Here is a 20,000-nt window from a genome sequence, read left to right as displayed (position 1 = left end):
CACCTGAGGACCATGCGAGAATCCCCATACAGAAGCATAACAAAAAAACGATGGCAAAAACTTTGACATGGGGAAAGTGACGGTTGGAACAAAACGAGAAGTTTTAATAAGACAAACAGACAGACTGACCAACAGATGGACAAATAGACAGACATATGGACACAAGAGACAGGAAACAGACAGGTAGACAGTGATAGTGAGAGCTTGAGAAAATGTCGGACGAGAGGTGGACTCGAAGGTAAAGGCAGAAAAAAAAAAAAACAGGCAGTTAGACACGTTCTTTGAGAATGTTCTTAGTGACAGTTGGAGAGAAGAATGTGTGACTTTAGTGAATTGTGCCGCCCATCTCGTCACCTGTCAGTGCAAAGGCCCTCTTGAGACAGACTGACGTGCAAAAGGAAAGAGGGAAATAAAAAGAGAAGAGGAAGTCGAAGTAAAACACGTTTTAACAATTGTAGGTGTCTGTCTGCGTCAGAGAGGATGAGGGTAGCTTCCATTCACCTCAACCCAGATCAAGGTTGAACAATGTGTACCACAAAGTCCTGTGTGTGTGTGTGTGTGTGTGTGTGTGTCTGTGTGTGTGTGTGTGTGTGTGTGTGTGTGTGTGTGTGTGTGTGTGTGCGTGTGTGCGTGTGTGCGTACTGTCCAGTCATGCTGAAGGTGATGCTGTGTGGTTTACATCAAAGCCCTAGAGACATATTTTACTGGAAAGTTCTAGCAGCAATCATAATTGGTCTTGACGCACAGAAAACAAGGACAGTAAGTGTGGGGGTGGGGGGTTGTTTGTTTCTCACTGTGTCATCATACTTGGTCTGCTGCTTACATTGGCGTCCTTTTTTTGTTTTATCTTCATGTTTACCAACTCAGAGACTCTAAGTGCTTTCCTCTGGGACCCAATCATGCATCACCAACACAACAACAACAATAACAACAGGAACAACCAACAAAGAAAACAGGACAGAAACAATGGAGAGTTAGATATGCAAGGGCTGAAGTTCAGTCTGCCCGCCAAAGAAAACGCAGGATAACATTGAGTGACATTGAACAGCCCAACAAAAAGACAGAGTATCTCCAACAGTGTTGATGTAGACAGAGTATCTCCAACAGTGTTGATGTAGACAGAGCAGGTCCAACAGTGTTGATGTAGACAGAGCAGGTTCAACAGTCTTGATGTAGACAGAGTATCTCCAACAGCGTTCATGTAGACAAAGCATCTCCAACAGTGTTGATGGAGACTCAAATGAATAAACCTTCCCTCCTGCCTGTTTTTTTTTTTGCATTTTTAAAATTTCAAAATTACAAATAGCCAATGTACCGCCAAGTAACTAGAACGTTGATTTACCCAAATGCAAATCTAAAGGTTACAAAAGTAACCCAGGTTCTCTGAAGAAGATGAGGGAGACCCCTCACTATGGGACACGCACTTGTGTGTATCGTTCGCTGAAGACCCCCATTCAATAACACCTTGTACAGGCCAGTGACACTTGCGAGAGATAACCAAACCTCTCACCGGAGAGGCTGATAAAGGGATGCATCAAGCGCGCCATTTCATACATTTTGTTAGTTCCTGCATAGAAGATTGACTTGCAAACAATGATTTTACAGTAGCCAAAATGTTGCATATATTAGAGAGCTGTAATCAATTCCATTTAGCATCACGGAAATAATAACACAGTTGTGTTCATTTCTACATTTCAAATTAGTTTTTAGGCGACGCAGCTTGGAAGTACGGGCTTTATCAGGCTTTAGCTAACCAGTGTGATTTTTACCAGAGTGCTATTGGTAAATGAAGGATTGGGCTAAGATAGAGGAACTTCAATAAATTGGTACTTATGTTCTCTATGACAACTGTAGCGTAACATGGCAACATTCGTTAACAAATTCACCCCTAGCCTCATTAGACAGATCACAGGACCGTGACAAAGATTTCTGCTGCAATAACAGAGGCGATCAGGATGTTGAGGAGAAGTGGCAAGACTGTCAAAGAGATTGCAACCACCCTGTCATCATCTGGAGTTCTTGTGACAAGGAAAGTAATCCAAAAAATCAGTGCCATCAGAGCCCGGTATTGAACTCCCATACCCTCCTCATTATGATTCTGAATGTTAGCGGCAAATATGATGCCACATATTTAGCCGAAACATCACCACTGAGTGCTCTTATTGTAACAATAACACAATTATTTTGAGGGGAGCACACAGGCACCAAAAAAAATATCACAGCTCGATACTCGAGTGCTTTTTACAGATAATATTGTCATAAACAATTTAAGTTGCTGGAACCTGTTGACATGTTGCTATTGTCTCTGAGTTCCCTACCTCACAAATTGCAGAATGTGAACAAATTAGACTACGGGGTGGGAGTATAAAGCCCAGCTGTGGAAATTAAAACAGGCTTGTTGACTGGGCCCGAGGCGCTGGGCTTTGAGCAATGGCTGGCCGCTAGTAAGCCTTGGCATGCACAGGTACCACTGTTGAAAAGTTGCTATTGGCTCTCCAAATTGTTGCCTCTCTCTAGGTGGGTGTGAGGAGACTGATGAATAAATATTTGTAGCTGGAGAGGCACAGTGTGTGTGTGTGTGTGTGTGTGTGTGTGTGTGTGTGTGTGTGTGTGTGTGTGTGTGTGTGTGTGTGTGTGTGTTGGGTTATGCATATCTGCTCATGTATCATTGATTTTCTAGCGTGCACGTGCCCTGCGACCTTTGCTTTGTCGTTTGCTCATTGTTTTACTCCAAATGATGTACTTATTGATTTTCATGAAGATCCTGTTATAAACTGTCATTTGCCTTTGTACACTGTGCCCATCTCCTGCTGTGTATACTATTATACTCATTAAATTAACATGAACTGTATCAGACAGCTTGGATACGGTCAGCAGTCCCACCCCTTCACGCTGTGGGGGTTCCTGTGTATACAACAACATACGTGCACACACACACACACACACACACACACACACACACACACACACAAATGAACCTCCCACCCTCCCTTATTTCTCTTTATTCCTGTAAAGTCTCTGTCTTTCGACTTGTGTGTGTGTGTGTGTGTGTGTGTGTGTGTGTGTGTGTGTGTGCTGTGTCGACCCGCATTGACAGGGTTATGCTGTGCACACTGATGCACAATTGAACCATATCAGAACTAATGACAAAGGAGCACAAGCAATCGGTTACACTTGCTTTGACTGGGACAAGCTCAATGCACTGTGGGTATGTGTTGTTCAATGACAATACAATTGCATGGGTATATGTGTGGCAGTGGGGATGGGTTGTAGAGGTACTCAATCAATGTTAACTACCGTGTTTGATGAGCATGTTCATCCATTTCAATTAAGGTGTGTGTTCTATAGATTGAGCATTTGACTAAGGATTATGAGAACTCTCTCTATAGAGAGTTGGCATGAGATAGGTGTTCTCCCTCTCAATTGAATTTCTCCTGTATTGCTCCCGTCTGTGTGGACAGCGGAACCTGCAAAGTGATATCTACCTCTCATTGTATAAATGACCAAAAAGCAGGGTAATACACCAACTGTATTCAGCAAACTAGAAATACCACTTCTAATGGTGAAACAGAACCAGCCCGAACTGAAACTCCAAATAGTGAAAGCCCTCTTCAGCCGATTAGATGGATGTTATGTGAGTCAAGGCAACGCAAACGTGTTCAGAGCTGGGAGTCAACCGACAATCTGGGATTTAGCATGACTAGCAGTACCCTGTCCTATACGGATGGTAAATCATTACATCTGTTCATTGGTTTCATGTCCAAGGTGAGCCAGATTGCAGGAGTCCCAGGCGGGCCAGATTGCACAGCTGTCAATAGATTTATGGACGCACCGTTACCTCTTGATGGTATAGAAATGGACACCATTGGGATACTGCATAAACCCTGTCCTCAATCATTCATTTGGCTAAATACATAAAGGCTGTTCATTTGTATTTGTCTGGTATTGTCCAGTGAAAGCATCCTACAGTTCCACAACACAATTTCCCCCACAACCAGGGCCAATTGCAAAAAATACCCTTTCTTGTTATATCGCTGTGAAGTAATTCATCTGATGCGGCCGACACAGTTTGATCCCAAAAAGGGATTATTAGTGTTATGATTATTTACAAATTGTGGGAAATTGTCCATTGAAATTTGTCAGTGAAAGAGCAGCGCAGAGAAGAACAACAGAGCTGGTAACAGAAGGAAAGTGTGTTTTAAATTGTTAGATATCAACTTGTAGGCTTACTTTTACTTGCTGGGATATTTTCCCTGGACATTGTCTTATTGTTATCCACCATATGGCGAGCCGCTTGGCGTCCCTTCATTGCACATCATAGCACATTATTTGACAAATAATGTCAAAGAAAATCAGTTTACATCATTGCCAAAATAGGTTAGGTAACATATTGCAGACCAATACAAACAGACACACACACACACACACACACACACACACACACACACACACACACACACACACACACACACATGCACACAGAGCCTCCATAAAATGAATCATTCACAAGGTACCAGCTCCCCTCTCTCCCAGAGGTGGAGACATGAGGGCCTGGCTCTATTGACAGGGTCTCACCTGAGTGCCTCTCCATAGCCCCATGACTCCCTTCTCTCTCTCCTCTATAGTCCCCCATCCTCACTTCACTGGAGGAGCAGAAATGACGGATCAGCCCCTGGAATATGTATGATGGAGACAGACAGAGAGAGAGAGAGAGAAAGAGAGGATGTTGAGCCCTGTGGATGGACCAAACAGCACAAACACAAAGAAACAGATCAGTTTTTCAACAGTTTTCTACACCCTTTAACTGTACCTATCCTGTATAAAGGGCTGTGTTTATTTAGTGCACCTGTTATGTTTGCATCTGGCATTTAACAACGGAATAAAGGGAGGCTCATTCATAGCCTATTATCTCTTCCTTTGGCGTTTCCATCAATATGTATCAACTCTAGAGAATACAGAAAACTGCATTCCAACTTTCTACTTCACCAAATAACTCCTCTCCCGCCATCTACACAGCACAGTGGAATATACGGACACTTCTTACAGATACCATATGTAACACATAACACACATTTTTATATAGGTCATGTCAGGGAGAAAATAATGACTTTGCAATCAGTCTGACAATGAGGAATCACATGTAGCCTGCCAAGATGCCTCTGACTCTCCTGTCTCTTTGATGGGAACACAGTAAGGCCAAGAGGGGGGGGGAGACAGGGATGATTTTTCACGTAATAAAACAGGGGATCTTGCAGCGCTGACGGACAGGAGTGCCAATAGTTTGAGGGCAAGAGAAAGTGTTGCTTTGTAAAGTGAGCTGAGCTTCGGTCAGCTCTACAATATGTCAGAAAACTGAGGAAAACTGACAAAACAGTTCTCTTTCTCTCTGGCTATAGATCTCCTTGTCTTCACCTTGACAACCATACCTGCTGTAATTTGACAGGTGAGGGTAAGGATAAGCATTTGACACACACACACACCTGCATGTGCACACACACGTGCACACGCATACGCACACACACACACATACACACGCACACACACACACACACATACACACACACACACACACACACACACACACACACACACACACATACACACACACACACATACACACACACACATACCACGGCAGGTCTGCACTCCCTCTCCCCCCATGGACCAGCTGTCTGGTAGAGACCCAAATGAAGGTGTAGAAAGAGTAAAACCAGGGCCAGTGGTGTGTGTGTTTGCGTGTGTGTTTGCGTGTGTGTGTGTGTGTGTGTGTGTGTGTGTGTGTGTGTGTGTGTGTGTGTGTGTGTGTGTGTGTGTGTGTGTGTGTGTGTGTGTGTGTGCATGTGTGTGCGTGTGTGTGCGTGTGTGTGTGTGTGTGTGTGTGTGTGTGTGTGTGTGTGTGTGTCATTAGGTGGTCTCACAGGCTGTAGGACAGGGTTGAGAACCGACAACCCCACACACTCGCCATTTAAGAGACAGAACTATGACTTCCATGTCACACTCTTTTTTCTGTTCTGTCCTCGGCTGGCAGCACATACACCACCCAGAGTAACTTTTAGTAGGTCAACCCATTAAAACTTTCTTAGGTAAGTAAATTCTCTGCAAGATCTTTTTCTTTTTCCCAATACTCAGCTAGCCAGCTCATTAGAAGAAAAAAACAAAAACATTATCAACGATATCTGTAACTGTAATCAAAGAAATATATTTGTACATCTATTCGTGGATACATTTGAAATAATATTCCTTGGAGCAAAAAAGGTCAAAATTATAGATTTTTCCCAAACCCCCTAGGCATCTCTACCAAAACCACAACCCACCACCAACCACCAGTCTGGAGTGTGTGTCACCTTTGTCCAACTGTCTGTTTCAATCAGAGTTCCACTTGAAGGCTGAGACAGAGCATTGATCTAATAAATAAATAAGTCAAAGAGAGAAAAAGAGAGAGCGAGAGAGAGAGAGAGAGAGAGAGAGAGAGAGAGAGAGAGAGAGAGAGCGAGAGAGAGACAGAGAGAGAGAGAGAGAGAGAGTGCCAATGCTTTTATAGAAAACGGTTGGTCTTTCCCTCAGTCTTCCAGTTGTCAGTCACTCGAGGGACGTTTTATCACACCGGTGTTGGTTTTGGAGAACTGTGGAGCATGTACTGCCTGCGGGTAAGATCACACACGCACACACACACACACACACACACACACACACACACACACACACACACACACACACACACTTGACGCAGGGCAGGTATCAGAGACAGAGTGGGACCAGGGGGCTCCGTAAGCCCACACAGATGATAGAGGCTGGAGGCAGCTAGTGTTAGCATCGCTCGCTAAGGGCGCTGAGTGTGACAGGGGGATATATATGTGACGACACCTGTATGATAGCAATCCCAGCGGGATTACCTTTCATCACTCCTTCAAGGCTAACATACATACAAACCAGCTTGTATAGCTGCTTCAAAGGCAGTTTTCATTCACCACAAACTCTGTCGATCATTCAAGGCTTTTATAAAAAAATTAAAAAAAATCTCTTACATTGGTACACCAAGGCTGATTTATAATCTCTTACATCAGTACAACAAGGTTGATTTATAGTCTCTTACATCAGTACACCAAGGCTGATTTATAAAGGCACATAAACATTTACAACGGTCCTTAAAGACTAACATGAAATAACAAACACTGAAACACACCAAACCATCACACATACCGTACACCGGAAGTCGACGACTACATTAAGCCACAAGTCGAAGCAGGTCGGCGGGCCAGACTTTAATTATGTATCTCCATGTTTCATCTTTATGACTATTTCATGTATATAGACAGCAATGCAGTAGGTTGATTTCACTGTTAGCCCGTGTCTTTGTATTTTGAATAATGTTTTACTCAACTTCAGCATGCGTTCATTTGTGAAAAAACAACCAACAGGTTTATGTTGTAGCCTAGCCTAAACACAGACAAGCCAAAAAGATTTAGCTTGCCCGAGGGGGGGCTTAAAGGAACAAAATGGCACATTCAAAAGGTCAGAAAAAAAAGGTTGACAATGAAAACCACACTTTTAGAAGACAATGGAAGGACAAATACGCATTTATATTACCAGAATTCCCTAATGCCAAATCAATGTGTCTCGTATGCAATGAATCTGTCGCTGTTGGCAAATCATTTTATCTGAGGAGTCATTTTGAATCTAAGCATAGTACTTTCAAACCATAATCAGAGGCCCAACACAGCTAGATTGAAGCTTTAACAGATGCCCATGTGCACAGCAGCAAAGTGCTTGTCTGTGACTTGACCCAGCAGGTCCAGTCAAGGTTGCAAGTGTACAAGTGCCTCCCTAGAAGCTGCGTGGCTTCTCAGGAGACACAACAAGTAATTCACTGAAGCAGAGGTACTCCAAGACTGCATGGTAGCAATGTAGGAGCAATTAGCCACAGATAAATCTATGGACAGCAAAATTGCATCTGTCAAACAAGTACCTCTGTCTGCACAAACAACCCAGTGATGCTTCCAAAGGCCTAAAGCTCGTTTTTGACAGAATCAATCGAGCTGAACATATCCCTGGAGATCGATGAGTCAATGGACAACACCAAGTTATGAAAACACAAATTGCTCAACTGTGATGTTTTTTCTCTCTCTCTGCTTATCTGGAAGCACTGCACCTCCTCTGCAAATTTAAGTGACAGGTCAAGTGACAGATATGGACAATTGTGGGTGCATCACAGGAGTCCAGTCTTTTTTTGTTTTCAAAATGGAGGCTTTGGGGGGCCAGAAATAATTTTGCAGGCCAGATTCTGCCCCAGCAGTATACAATTTGTGTCAATCAATGTGTCAATCCAGCCATTGTACTGGCCATCAGTTTCACTATTGATATATCCACAATGTACTATAAAATCTACATAAGATGATTCTGTGCATGCTTCACAGTAATGATGCAAGAAAACTGCAGTCATGGTGATCCATCAATTTAAATTTCAGTATTGAAATGGGAACTTAGGAAAATCAATATACTTCTGCAGGAGAAAATAAAGCAACACAACAAGAAGTAATGAGGGCCTGTCAAATACATAATTCAAGCAATTACGTATGTTAACGTATGCATACCACCCCCGTTCCTGCAGTCACTTCTGAATAACAAGTGATAGGGGAGCAGAAGGTAATTCTAACCCCACAAGATTGGCATTATGTCAATGAAAAAATCTCACCCATAGGTTAAACGTTTATGGTATATGTTATTTTACAGAAAAAAAGCATGCCCAACATTTGATTTTGTTGTTCATGTCAGTGTTTCTCAAAAACAAGAAAAAAATCTAACAAACATATATATATATATATATATATATATATATATATACAAAATAAATAAAGCCTCAGAATCAATAAATGTATCTCCAGTCGCCGCAACCATAAACATAAGACAACCATCTACAATGGACAGATGATCTGGGGTTTATCAACATCATTATACAATTGTTGCAAGACAGCTCAAACCTTGATTGGACCGAATGAGCAGAGGATAAACCAGAAGAGAAGACAAAGACAGAGAGAGAGGGATCCACATAGCCTTCCTTCGCTGGTCTCCCAGGATAAGATAAGAGGGGAAAAACAAGGGGGGAGGTATTGAACGGTTCAACGATCCACCTTCACACCTGTACACCTGACAATACAGCAACAGGGAAAGGATATATACAGGAAGGGTGGGCGATAGAGAGAGAGAGAGAGAGATTGAGAAAGAAAACATGACTGACGTAACAAACCATCATTTCAAGTTTGCTATCTTTAGATAACTGAATTTGAAGTTTACTGCAATAAGATGTTTCAAACATTGGCAGTGGGCAATTCAGAATCCGTCATGTAGGTTAGACATTGCATAGCCATCGCTCATGGCCAGTAAAGAGACAAACCAGCTCTGAAGCATGAATGTGATGAGGTTTCCCCTCAGGCCTTCTGGACAAAGGCCATCAGAGGGAAATTAATCGAGCCCCAAAGTAAGTTTTCCTGTTGAGCAAGCTGTTAACCTCTGGCCGACTCACACATGACCAGAGCATGGAAATGATCTCCGACCCGCTACTAAAGGACTTTCTGTTAAACAAGTGGTGATGATGTATGACCTGTATGTTATCAGGTTGTGTGTGTGGAATAATGTTTGCAGGTAAATCATGTGTGGAAATAATGGAAACAAAGCATATGTAATGGAAAGCTAAACTCATTTCATGAACTCTGAGGCCGATTCTGTGAATGTACAATGCACATTCATGAGATAATGGACACTTATGAAAATTCCCAAATGCTGCCTAGATCAGCACCAAGGAGTCGAACAGAAATGACACCCTCTTCTTCTTTACTTGGCGGGAGGTTTTGAACACTCCCCTCAAAGAAAGGTATTTAGTGCTCAAATGACACTTAGAGTTCGAGTAACCGTTCTTGGATTTCAGACATGATAACCAAGATGACCACCAGGGCTGAACCCATCTAAAATAATTACTCTTGAGAGTCTTCATCCCGAACCTAAGACAGGAACCTGGTTCTTTCTCATACTCTGATTGATTCCATTTCTACCTCAATCAGACTTTTAGACAAGCTCCTCTTGTTGTGATCATCTTTGCGGGAACCTGCCGTTTTGACCAGGACATTCGCAACAGTGTGGCCTTCTTCAACATCAATCAGGGTTTCATGATAATTCAAACCAGACTTTGTCTCTCCTAATTGGATAAGCCTGGCCATGCTCCAATTCAGACTTTCAAATTTCTCAAAGTAATGTAAACAAGTAACACCTCTTTCTTCCTAGCATTTGGCATGGTGATATGTTACTTTATAGATTGTTTGTTAATTGACTAACTGAGCTTGCTTTAAGCCAATTAAAGTTTTCCCATCTTTTGATTTGTTAACCCCCTCCTCCTTCACTTAGGTCAATTGTTTGTGGTTGGAACGCAACCCATTAGTATAGTCCATATTGTGAATGAGACAATTATGGTTTATGATTTATTCTTACAACCCTTTTTAACAATCGATAGTCAACCGTTGATTGATTATTTATTTTCTTTAATAAACGTGTTATAATTGTTTTGTGTAGAGACCAGTGGACTTCAACGATTCTGTTAAATTGATATTTCATCAGATTATTAGACACAAATAGTGGGTGGCGCCCCGATATACTTGATATAGTTAAGATACAAGTCCCTAATTAAAAATAATAGACTGACTGACATTACCTACATAGATGGGTTCACAAAAAGCATTTAGCAGTATATTTAGTGTCTTTTTCTTTGACATGGTATGACGTTATGATTATTAATTAATTAATACTAGGATGTAAACCATTATTTTGCTATCGCTATTTAAACCATTATCTTGCTGGAAACTCTTCTATTTTCTAACAGTGTGAGGTTAGTTCTCTTCAAGGCTCTGCTCTTCTGCCTGACAGTCATATTCCAATTAATTAGATACAGGAGGTCTGGAAGGGAGAATGAGGCAAGAAATATAAAGAACGACAGAATGGATCTTTTTGGCATAAAGAGCAAATGTCCTAGGTGAGCCTATTTTGCGTCTGTCTGTGTGTATTGATTCAGCCCTTCACTTTGTTTGGTGAGTATCAAGGACATCTGTCATGGTTAGAAAAATCAAATGGCCCTTTGATTCCTTCAAACTCTGTTAGAGCTGGAAGCCATTCAGATGTTCCCCTCTCTGCCCTCTCCTGAGACGCTAGTGGTCTTTTTTAATTGCTTTAGGCTTTAAAAATTAGATGACTAGTTCTTTGTGTTGCACAGCAAATTGTGTCCTGGCCCTCTCCTATTCTATTCAATGTTTCAATTTCAGAGCTGGAATGAAATGCTTGTGTTCTTAACTGACCAACATTTTTACTGTAATTGCAATGTTGTGTGATTTGAAGACAATCATTCTTAAGCTACTCGGCACAACAATGCTTTCATGGATGCAAACATTCAACCTTTAGTAAGAACATGACAAGACAATCACACCAATTGACTTCCAATTCCCTCAAAGCCGAAAATAATTCTATAATAGTTGGTCAGGGGTGCTGCTACTACTAAGAAATATGCGGTCAAGGCTACATGCAAAGTTAGTGAAAAACCTTGAGTCAGACAACAGATAATTGAAAAATACATTAAATTACAGTACATTAAATGTTAAATATTGAATTATATTATAAAGAGAGACAGAGACGGAGATGCGATCACAAAACCCTCATTGGAAATTCTAGGCTCAACCCTATCTACTGATTGTTGGATTTCATACACTCACACACACACACACACACACACACACACACACACACACACACACACACACACACACACGCACACACACACACACACACACACACACACACACACATACACACACACACACACACACACACACACACACACACACACACACACACATACACACACACACACACACACACACACACATGGTTTTAGTGGTCCCATGCTCCCTGTGTTAAAGCCCTGGCACAGAGCATGATTGTGAATCATTGATGGTGAACAGGATGGTTGATCCCAGGCTCGTGGATGTGAGAGAGAGCCGGGAGAGAAAGGCTCTGGATTTGAAATGTAAAGTGGGAGAAGGCTTTACTCTGGAATCAGAGACAGGGATCGGAGGACTAGCATATTTGAGTCAGTGCTACACACACACACACACACACACACACACACACACACACACCCGCTGATATTCAGCCCCGGCTGATTGACTGGCACAGAACCTCAGCCTCTCTACATTCAATTACAATTCATTAAACTTTATTGGCACGATAAGACCTCATCTAACACAGCCAAAGAAAACAAACAGTATAAGAATGTTTTAAAGAGGGACTGCACTGGCTGATTTAGAAAGAATGCAAATGAGGACAAGGTTTGTTTCTTGGAGGGGTGGTTAGATGTACCACCCAACATCGGAATCATAACTCACTGCCAATCGCACTCTGTTCTCAGAAAAAAAGAAAAAACCGAACCATGAAAATACTGGTTTTGTGTCCAAAGTGATTGTTTTTACACTTTTTGGTCATTTTTTGGGGTTAGAATGAATGTGTTTGACTACTATCGAGGCCACATAGACAGTTGGTTTGATGCTCCAGTTCTTCTTTAAAGGCCCAATCCATAGTTGCTGCAATCCGAACGGCCGCATTGCAGGCTTACTTAGCTGTGTACAGTGTGTGCTTAAAGCCATGCATTTCAGTTCTAATAAGTTTGCCGGGTGACAAAATCTTTAAGTCCTAATGTCAGATGTGGTGATTACAACCAGGGCATTGAGATCTCAGGTCCACATCTATGTAGTGCTGTAGATGATTGACAGAAAGCTCCAATGCATTCAGAAATGCACATTTATTGTAGACACCTATGCAATATATATGCAATACGCAAGTGCATAGGCACACACACACACACACATACACGCATCCACGCATGTACACACACACACACACTCAAAACTCAGACTAGACACACACCATCTGTAATAACTGAAGCACTGTCTAAGTTGTGTTTCTTTTCTGATGAATAACAGGCAGTTTCCCCACAACAGAACACATGCTCTGATTGCATCATGTGGGAGCAAAATGATGTTGTGAGAGGAGGATCGAAAGAGAAAGACAGAGAGAGAGAGAAAAAAAGAGTGTGTCAAATAAAAGAGCAGAACACAAAAAAGAGGAACACAAAATTGACAGTAATCACCAACAAATAGCACTTATTTTTGGGTTTTGAAGAAAGTTAGAAAATGAAGACAACACATTTCAAAGGAGACAAGAGGAGGAGGTTGCCCTCTGAGGGTTGGTGGTGTAACTCTTTAAGGGACTACAGAGTGTGTCCTCGGAAAAAGAGGGGATAACGGAATGAAGGATGAGGGATGAGGGGATGTGGTCTGGTTTGCAAGGCTTGTGTTGCGATGGAATTCCAGAGAGGACTGATTCAGCCCGGTTGAGAGAGGAAGCTGATTATCCATCCTCCTTTTGTGAGTGGGATCAGGCTCAGCACCCAAATCCCGCTCTCTCAGTCTCTCTCTCTTCCAATCTGAGATGAGAGGGGGGTGGGGGGGGATGGGGGGGGGAGAAAAGACTTTAATTTATTTTGACATTTGTATGAGTGTGAGCATCAGTTTCATCATGGCGTCTAAGGAGTAACACACATATACACTTTAACACTGTTCTTAACATCACTCTTTGCTTTGACACTTAGTCCAAAGCTTTGTGCAGTAATATTACCGGTCAGTGTCTATGTGTGTGCGTCTGTCGTGTGTGTGTGAGTGTGAGCGTGTGCGCGTGCGCGTGCACGTGTGTGAAAGAGCTAAATTATTGTGTTTATACGTGTGTATTTGTGTGCACTTACAAGCAGCTCTATAGTAAGGGTGCTCATTAAACGCTGTTCTTATTGCATTCCTCCTGTCCTCCCCCTATTTCCTCACTTCACTGATGCAGTCTCCGATGCCTGAATTATCTCAAAATAATCTTGGTTTAACAACGCTCTCCTCTGCATGCAGTCACCACAGGAACGAGAGAAGTCAGGCTAATTGTGTGCGTCTCCACAATCCAGGCTACTCAATCAGGCAGAAAGAGAAAGTAGAGTAGAGTCTCCTTCCCGGCTTTACCTACGTCATCCCTGTGCCAAGTATTCCTACCTGCAGGTATACAGGAGTGATTAAAGACCTTCAGTGTGACAGGAAGAAAGCGGCTCTCATCAAAAAATCATTTGGTGAAGACTGCAGGCCTTGAGATGATGAGGAGAGAGGCCAGAGACACACAGGGTTTCCAGGAAAGCTGGTTCATCTGTGGTTGGAAAATGCACTCAAGCAGCCATGTGTCTCTGATGCCAGATGATCAATCTGCGGAATCGAGGTATATCTGCCGCTCAAACAAACAAATGTTGAGAGGAAGCCAATGTCTGAATTAGCGAGTATGAGATATTAGAGCCAATCAGAGGGCTGGATATTAGAGCCAATCAAAGGGCTGGGTATTAGAGCCAATCAGAGGGCTGGATATTAGAGCCAATCAAAGGGCTGGATATTATAGCCAATCAGATTGCTCAATATTAGAGCCAATCAGAGGGCTGGATATTAGAGCCAATCAGAGGGCTGGATATTAGAGCCAATCAAAGGGCTGGATATTATAGCCAATCAGATTGCTCAATATTAGAGCCAATCAGAGGGCTGGATATTACAGCCATGAAATGAGTGGGCCTAGGGTAAGCAGGAGTGTGTGTACCGTATGTGTGTGTGTGTGTATACAGTATGTGTTTGTGTGCATGTGTGTGTGTGTGTGTGTGGAGACTGTTATTAATAAGAAGCCATGTCATATTAATGTGGTGTTTGTCTAGTCCCAATTTTCAATCATTGTCATTGGAAATAGAATGAATATTTTCAGATGTTTGCCCATGCTATTTCAATTCTCTTAATATAAACAGCATTGAAAATGAACCCACCATTCTCTGTGAGAGGGAAAAGAGAGAAAGAGAGAGAGAGAGAGAGAGAGAGAGAGAGAGAGAGAGAGAGAGAGAGAGAGAGAGAGAGAGAACCAACTGTGCTTCCTACGTCCCTCATTCTACAGCCTCTCCTGCAATCTAGACGCAAGGAGAACAGCCCCTTATTACAGCCAATCAGGGGGCTGGATAGTACAGCCAATCAGATTGCTCAATCTTAGAGCCAATCAGAGGGCTGGATATTACAGCCATGAAATGAGTGGGCCTAGGGTAAGCAGGAGTCTGTGTACCTTATGTGTGTGTGTGTGTGTGTGTGTGTGTGTGTGTGTGTGTGTGTGTGTGTGTGTGTGTGTGTGGAGACTGTTATTAATAAGAAGCCACGTCATATTAATGTGGTGTTCCTGGATCGTCTTGTCCCTCTGTGGTGGTCCTGGATCACCATGTGAATGTGTTAATAGACAGAGAGAGGTGGACTAGGCTAAGTAGAAGTGGTTTAGTCTGTGGCCGGCCAGAGTGGGAGTAAGGCATTGGCTAGGCCTGTTAGTGAATGGTGGATTAACAGGGACTAACAGGCAGCAGGCTCTGGGGATAGGGGCTAATTTAAATTGTTAGACTGATCCGCCTCCTCTAGCCTCACAACCACACACTCTGGGACTGAGTATAGAGACAACACAATCTATTAATTAAAACAAAAAACCAGGATAAAAGCATACACTTAAAACCTCAAGTGTATTGACATTTGTGACGTTTAAAGTTAAAACGTCACTTACAGTTCTTGATGTTATAAAGCATTCACATCTGATACATGACGTTTAAAGGAGCTAAGTAAGTAGGTTTGTCGGAAATCTGCCACCTTTGACCACCACAGCGAAATTAAGTTTGAAGTTCCAAACAACAACATCCTCTGTAATAATAATAATATAAAAATCCCAAAATGAACTTGCAGTGTCGGACTTTAGCTGTTGTGTTTCTGCATGCCTACACGATTCGAAGAGGCAGCCACCAGAGACAGAAAGGCAAAATTTGGTGAGTTAATTGTTAACATTATCAATGGGATGACCATAAGCTGGTTTCTTATTAAATCAGATACAGGTGTGAAAGGGGTGATCCTAATTGCAATAGTAGCCCCGCAATTCGAGTTACTCCGGCCGAGTCTCGAACTTGCGACCTTTGCCTTGCACATGTGACCGTCTCCTCAAATACCCAATTTTAACCAGCTATGCTATCAAAAAACTAGCAATTCAATACCACGGATGGGGGTATTTGAACTTGAGGAATTAGTTTACCATCACAACTCAAGATTCTAGAGCACTAAGACTTAAGATAATTAGTATATTAGTCTCCTTATTAGATAATCCAGTTGCTACCAAACATTTGCAAGCAGCATGCCCCCTCCAGTGGTCCCTCTAACCGGCCTAAACTTAAACCTTCCACCAGACTAAGGTGCTGAAAAAAAACCTCGGTCCTCAACTATTTGATTCAATACAAATTATAATTCATGATAATTATGATAATGCTTTAAATTTTCAATCATTGTCATTGGAAATAGAAAGAATATTTTCAGATGTTTGCCCATGCAATTTCAATTCATTTAATAATAACAACATTGAAAATGAACCGTGAGAGGGAAAGAGAGAGAGAGAGAGAGAGAGAGAGAGAGAGAGAGAGAGAGAAAAAGAGAGAGGGTTAGAGTGAGAGAGGGATTAGAGAGAGAGTGTTAGAGAGAGAGAACCAACTGTGCTTCCCACATCCTTCATTCTACAGCCTCTCCTATCTAGAGGCAAGGAGAACAGCCCCTTATTACGGCCAATCAGAGGGCTGGATATTAGAGCCAATCAGAGGGCTGGATATTACAGCCAATCAGATATTACAGGATATTACAATTCTTATACAGTATACTAGATAGAACATCAATGAGTGACATTTGATGACATCTGACAATTGAAGAACATGAACGTATATATGAATTCATTTCCAAACACTATGTATATCCTTCAGGCATATGTGTGCTTTTCAAATGAATTGAAGAAAATGCTTGACATTATAATTGAGAGATTGGGTTGCTACCGGAGGGACACCAGCAGGGGTGGAATGAAAACATTTCCTTGGACCAGTATACCTCCCATCCACCATAGTCAGAGTTCCAGGCCTCACATACTCCAGGGCTCCCAGGCTAAGACCTTGGTCCTCTCCCAGGAAGCGTGCCACCTGGGGGGGGGGGGGGGGGGGGGGCGGCGGGGGGTTCAGGATCCCTTACTGACTGCTGACTCAGACAGATGCCCCAGGAGACAGAGGGGTAGACAGAGGGGTAGACAGAGGGGTAGACAGAGGGGTAGCCAGTCATGAAATGACTAAACAAACAGAAGCTCAGGTTCTGCTAAAGAGCGCTGTGCAACGATAAAACCATGCAAAGAGTGCATCTGCCCCGACCAACAGAAGATGACAGGCGGGCAGTAAATGGGAGTTGTTGGAGGAAGTGCCAATCATAGCTGGCATATTCAAACACCTATGATGTTCCACGGTCAATCTTTACTAATAGGCGGAAATAAACACTTATTTGATCATAGCGGCAGCAGTTGTCGCCTGTCTGGGATAATCTCTCATAACACCAGTACATCCTCTATCCATATGTGGAAGTATGCCTTGTGTAAGACTAAGACATTGTATGACCAATGTTGTATATAGATCACCTCCGCTCTCTATGCCAAATACTAATGAAATTAAACTAAATCAATTAAATCATGGAACCGTGCATGTCTTTGATAGGGTATAAAATCTAAATGGACAATATGCTAAACATTGTATATTGTAGATTATAGGAACATATGCATACCTACTTCATAGAAAATAAGTCTGGAGAGCCTTTATGCACAAACTAAAAAGGTGGTTGTTAGAATAATCCTGAAAGTTGTCAAATTCCTCTTATTCAATCCCTGGTAATATTTGGACGAAATAATATAAACTGCCATACAATAGGCCCATGTAAATCCACCCCCACACTGCATGATCGCCCTCACTGGTCATAGGAACCGTGCGCATCGCTGTCTTAACAGGTCCAAAGAATGCACGACACAATGATCCCACAATGTATTTCTTTTTACATTGAATATTATCAACTATTGCCAGCAACCCTAAGTAGGCAAGTAAATGAGAATTGTTTGTTTATTTCGCTGATCGCAAATGATAAGACATGTGTAAAAAGGTTCCGACAGGTTTATTAAACCCGAGAGAGGAGCGAGACAGAGAGAGAGAGAGAGAGAGAGAGAGAGAGAGAGAGAGAGAGAGAAAGAGAGAGAGAGAGAGAGAGAGAGAGAGAGAGAGCGAGAGAGAGAGAGAGAGAGAGAGAGAAAGAGAGAGAGGAAATTATGGTGATGGTGATGATGATGATGATGAAACTGAGGAGGAGGAAGAGATGAATGTCATTGTATGGAAGCATATTGTCATTATTTCCCAAGACAATCATGATCCCTGTTAATCATTGTACAAATCAAATTAAGATGAGAAGATGAACAATAAAAACCACAAGCACGTATTCCCTTTTCTCCAGTCCCTACCTCTCTACCTCTCTCCCCTCCATCCATCCCTCTCCACCTCTCTCCAATCCACTCTCTACCTCTCCCCCTCCATCCATCCCTCTCCACCTCTCTCCAATCCTCTCTCTACCTCTCCCCCTCCATCCATCCCTCTCCACCTCTCTCCAATCCTCTCTCTACCTCTCCCCCTCCATCCATCCCTCTCCACCTCTCTCCAATCCTCTCTCTACCTTTCCCCCTCCATCCATCCCTCTCCACCTCTCTCCAATCCTCTCTCTACCTCTCCCCCTCCATCCATCCCTCTCCACCTCTCTCCAATCCTCTCTCTACCTCTCCCCCTCCATCCATCCCTCTCCACCTCTCTCCAATCCTCTCTCTACCTCTCCCCCTCCATCCATCCCTCTCCACCTCTCTCCAATCCTCTCTCTACCTCTCTCTCCTCCATCCATCCCTCTCCACCTCTCTCCAATCCTCTCTCTACCTCTCCCCCTCCATCCATCCCTCTCCACCTCTCTCCAATCCTCTCTCTACCTCTCCCCCTCCATCCATCCCTCTCCACCTCTCTCCAATCCTCTCTCTACCTCTCTCCCCCTCCATCCATCCCTCTCCACCTCTCTCCAATCCACTCTCTACCTCTCTCTCCTCCATCCATCCCTCTCCACCTCTCTCCAATCCTCTCTCTACCTCTCCCCCTCCATCCAGCTCTCTGGTCCTCCTCTCTCCAACCCTCTTGCTACCTCTCAACCCTCCATCCGTCCCTCTCTAAGTCCGATCTCCGTAATGGAGCTCCAAGCCTTTGTCTCAGGCTGTAACAGGGCGGGTGAACCCCCAGTCCTAATCCCCTCAGTGGGCTGAGAGATGTGGGGCTTAGGGGTGCACATGGAGCTGAGCCTCTGGGACTTAGGGCCTGGATCTAATGCAATCATTCACTCTGTCTGACCCTCTGAGCGTGAGCCCTGGCCTGGGTGACTGACACACAACATCAGCCTCTCTTAGACTTAGAATCCCTTTTTTTTTCCTCAACCGACAGAGTGAGAGTGAAAGAGAGAGAGACAGAAAAAGTATGAAAAAGATACCTAAGGGAGGCGTGAGTGTTTTTGTGTGTGTGTGTGTGTGTGTGTGTGTGTGTGTGTGTGTGTGTGTGTGTGTGTGTGTGTGTGTGTGTGTGTGTGTGTGTGTGTTTGAACTCATGTGGGTGTGTATCCTTTCAACCTCTCCCTTTTATCTACACCACATTGAAGAAATAGTGAAGCATGTAAATGTGGAAGTGTGTGTGTGGTGTGTGTGTGTGTGGTGTGTGTTTGTCTGTGTGTGTTTGTCTGTGTGTGTTTGTCTGTGTGTGTGTGTGTGTGTGTGTGTGTGTGTGTGTGTGTGTGTGTGTGTGTGTGTGTGTGTGTGTGTGTGTGTGATCGCTCAGTGCTCACTCACTCCCTCACTCAAGTTGATGTATCTCAAGCTCTGAATCCTTTAAGTGTCTCTGAAGCACACCCTGATTTATTTTGCATACTTGCGTCTCTATTAGGAAAAGAAGCCAAATAATTACTTAGGTT

Source organism: Argentina silus, assembly GCF_951799395.1.
Source record: "Argentina silus genome assembly, chromosome: 11".
Taxonomy (NCBI): domain Eukaryota; kingdom Metazoa; phylum Chordata; class Actinopteri; order Argentiniformes; family Argentinidae; genus Argentina; species Argentina silus.
The sequence above is the reverse complement of the archived record's forward strand: the minus strand, read 5'-3'. Positions refer to the sequence as shown.